General features: G+C 41.1%; 1 non-coding gene across 1 annotated transcript; it reads right to left on the bottom strand.

The window, feature by feature from the left end:
• Nucleotides 1-1,214: 1,214 nt before the first annotated feature.
• LOC130937961 (small nucleolar RNA R71) lies at nucleotides 1,215-1,322 on the bottom strand. The gene has a single exon (XR_009069148.1). It is a non-coding gene; the product is annotated as a small nucleolar RNA R71 (small nucleolar RNA).
• Between the last annotated feature and the right edge of the window lie 3,017 nt (nucleotides 1,323-4,339).

Below are 4,339 nucleotides of genomic sequence, written 5' to 3'. Positions count from 1 at the left end.
AACGCCAGGATGGCACAAGAAGGAAGATTCTGTTTTTAATGCAAATTTTTTTCAAGTTTTCGAAATTTTTCAAAATCAAATCTTTTTCAAATCATATCTTTTCAATCAAACCTTTTTCAAAATCAATTTCTTTCCTTTTTCAAAGATACTTGCTAACAATTAATGATTTGATTGAACATTTTAAGTATGTTGCCTTTTCTGTTGAGAAAGGTTTAATGTTTGAATCATATCTTTTCTTGTTAGGCAAGTCATTAATTTTTAAAATTAAATCTTTTTAAAATTGTTTTCAAATCATATCTTTTCAAACATATCTTCTTAATCACATCTTTTTCAAAATAGTTTTCAAATCATATCTTTTTAAATTTTAATTTCAAAATCTTTTTCAAAAATCACTTGATTTCTTTCCCACTCTTGGTTTTCGAAAATCAATTAAAGTTTTTTTCAAAATGTTTTCAAAATCTTTCACTTAATTTTCGAAAATTTCTTCCTCTCTTCTCACATCCTTCTATTTATGGAGTACCACTCCTTCTCAATGCACAATTCGAATCTTATCTCACTAAGTTCGAATTCTTCTACCTCTTTCTTCTATTTTTCTGTTCCTCTGACACCTCAAGGAATCTCTATACTGTGACATAGAGAATTCCATATTTTCTTGTTCTCTTCTCTTTCATATGAGCAGGAACAAAGACAAAGGCATTCTTGTTGAAGCTGACCCTGAACCTGAAAGGACCTTGAAGCGAAAGCTAAGAGAAGCTAAGGCACAACTCTCTATAGAGGACCTAACAGAAACCTTCAAAGAAGAAGAACCCATGGCAGCCGAAAACAACAACAATGCCAACAATGCAATGAAGGTGTTGGGTGACTTTACTGCACCTACTCCCGACTTCTATGGGAGAAGCATCTCTATCCCTGCCATTGGAGCAAACAACTTTGAGCTTAAGCCTCAATTAGTTTCTCTAATGCAACAGAATTGCAAGTTCCATGGACTTCCATTGGAAGATCCTCATCAGTTCTTAGCTAAATTCTTGCAAATCTGTGACACTGTCAAGACTAATGGGATTGACCCTGAGGTCTACAGACTGATGCTATTCCCTTTTGCTGTAAGAGACAGGGCTAGAATATGGTTGGACTCTCAACCTAAAGAAAGCCTGGACTCTTGGGAAAAGCTAGTCAATGCCTTCTTGGCAGAGTTCTTTCCACCTCAAAAATTGAGTAAGCTTAGAGTGGAAGTCCAAACCTTCAGACAGAAGGATGGAGAATCCCTCTATGAAGCTTGGGAAAGATACAAACAATTGATCAGAAAATGTCTCTCTGATATGCTTTCTGAATGGAGCATCATAGGTATTTTCTATGATGGTCTCTCTGAACTATCCAAGATGTCTTTGGATAGCTCTGCTGGAGGATCTCTTCATTTGAAGAAGACGCCTGCAGAAGCTCAAGAGCTGATTGAAATGGTTGCAAATAACCAATTCATGTACACTTCTGAAAGGAATCCTGTGAACAATGGGACAAATCAGAAGAAAGGAGTTCTTGAGATTGATACTCTGAATGCCATATTAGCTCAGAACAAGATATTGACTCAGCAAGTCAATTTGATTTCTCAAAGTCTGTCTGGAATGCAAAATGTACCTGGCAGTACTAAGGATGCTTCATCTGAAGAAGAAGCTTATGATCCTGAGAACCCTTCAATGGAAGAGGTGAATTACCTAGGAGAACCCTATGGAAACACCTATAATTCTTCATGGAGAAATCATCCAAATTTCTCATGGAAGGATCAAGAGAGGCCTCAACAAGGTTTCAACAACAACAATGGTGGAAGAAACAGGTTTAGCAATGGCAAGCCTTTTCCATCATCTTCTCTGCAACAGACAGAGAATTCTAAGCAAAGCCACTCTGACTTAGCAACCATGGTCTCTGATCTAATCAAAATCACTCAAAGTTTCATGACTGAAACAAGGTCCTCCATTAGGAATTTGGAGGCACAAGTGGGACAGCTGAGCAAGAAAATTACTGAACTCCCTCCTAGTACTCTTCCAAGCAATACAGAAGAAAATCCGAAAGGAGAGTGCAAGGCCATCAACATGGCCAAATTTGGAGAGGAAGGAGAGGCAGTGAACGCCACTTAGGAAGACCTCAATGGGCGTGCACTGACCTCCAATGAGTTCCCTAATAAGGAACCATGGGAATCTGAGGATCACACTGAGACCATAGAGATTCCATTTGATTTACTTCTGCCATTCATGAGCTCTGATGAGTATTCTTCCTCTGAAGAGGATGAGTATGTCACTGAAGAGCAAGTTGCTAAATACCTTGGAGCAATCATGAAGCTAAATGACAAGTTATTTGGAAATGAGACTTGGGAGAACAAACCTCCTTTGCTCACCAAAGAACTGGATGACTTGTCTAGGCAGAAATTACCTCAAAAGAGACAAGACCCTGGGAAGTTTTCAATACCTTGTACCATAGGCACCATGACCTTCAAGAAGGCTCTGTGTGACTTAGGGTCAAGTGTAAACCTCATGCCTCTCTCTGTAATGGAGAAGCTAGGGATCTTTGAGGTACAAGCTGCAAGAATCTCACTAGAGATGGCAGACAATTCAAGAAAACAAGCTTATGGACTTGTAGAGGATGTTTTGGTGAAGATTGAAGACCATTACATCCCTGCTGATTTCATAGTCCTAGAGACTGGGAAGTGCATGGATGAATCCATCATCCTTGGCAGACCCTTCCTAGCCACAACAAAGGCTGTGATTGATGTGGACAGAGGAGAATTGATCATTCAAGTGAATGAAGAATCCTTTGTGTTTAAGGCTCAAGGATATCCCTCTGTCACCTTGGAGAGGAAGCATGAAAAGCCTCTCTCAAAACAGAGTCAAATAGAGCCCCCACAGTCAAACTCTAAGTTTGGTGTTGGGAGGCCACAACCAAACTCTAAGTTTGGTGTTGAACCCCCACATTCAAACTCTAAGTTTGGTGTTGGGAGGTTCCAACATTGCTCTGAGCATTTGTGAGGCTCCATGAGAGCCCACTGTCAAGCTACTGACATTAAAGAAGCGGTTGTTGGGAGGCAACCCAATGTTATATTTTATCTATTTTCCTTTGTTATTTTATGTTTTCTGTAGGTTGATGATCATGAGAAGTCACAAAATCAATTGAAAAAAGAAAAAACAGAATGAAAAATAGGAAGAAAAACAGCACACCCTGGAGGAAGAACCTACTGGCGTTTAAACGCCAGTAAGGCTAGTAGATGGGCGTTTAACGCCCAGTCTGGCACCATTCTGGGCGTTTAACGCCAGAAAGGGGCACCAGACTGGCGTTAAACGCCAGATATGGGCAAGCACTTGGCGTTAAACGCCAGAAATGGGCACCAGCCCGGCGTTTAACGCCAGAATTGGCTCAAAACGCATTTTTGCATGCCATTTGGTGCAGGGATGACTTTTCCTTGACACCTCAGGATCTGTGGACCCCACAGGATCCCCACCAACCCCACCACCCTCTTTCTTCTTCACCCATTCACCAATAACCTCAATACCTCTTCCCCAAAAACCCTTCACCTATCCAATCCCATCTTTCTCTTCACCACTCACATCCATCCTTCATAAAACCCCACCTACCTCACCATTCAAGTTTAAACCACTTTCCCTCCCAAACCCACCCATAATGGCCGAACCCTACCCCTCCCCTCACCCCTATATAAACTCATCTTCACTCCTTCATTTTCCCACACCCTAAACACTACTTCTTCCCCCTTTGGCCGAAAAATAGGCCTCCTCCATCTCCTCCATTTTCTTATTCTTCTACTCTATTCTTTCTTCTTTTGCTCGAGGACGAGCAAACCTTTTAAGTTTGGTGTGGTAAAAGCATTGCTTTTTGTTTTTCCATAACCATTTATGGCATCCAAGGCCGGAGAAACCTCTAGAAAGAGGAAAGGGAAGGCAAAAGCTTCCACCTCCGAGTCATGGGAGATAGAGAGATTCATCTCAAGGGTGCATCAAGACCACTTCTATGAAGTTGTGGCCTTGAAGAAGGTGATCCCCGAGGTCCCTTTCAAACTCAAAAAGAGTGAATATCCGGAGATCCGACATGAGATTCGAAGAAGAGGTTGGGAAGTTCTTACCAACCCCATTCAACAAGTCGGAATCTTGATGGTTCAAGAGTTCTATGCCAATGCATGGATCACCAAGAGCCATGATCAAAGTGTGAACTCGAACCCAAAGAATTGGCTTACAATGGTTCGGGGGAAATACTTAGATTTTAGTCCGGAAAATGTGAGGTTAGCATTCAACTTGCCCATGATGCAAGGAGATGAACATCCTTACACAAGAAGGGTCAATTTTGA

This window comes from Arachis stenosperma, chromosome 6 (assembly GCF_014773155.1).
Source record: "Arachis stenosperma cultivar V10309 chromosome 6, arast.V10309.gnm1.PFL2, whole genome shotgun sequence".
NCBI classification, from domain to species: Eukaryota; Viridiplantae; Streptophyta; class Magnoliopsida; order Fabales; family Fabaceae; genus Arachis; species Arachis stenosperma.
This window is presented reverse-complemented; position numbering and strand designations above follow the sequence as displayed.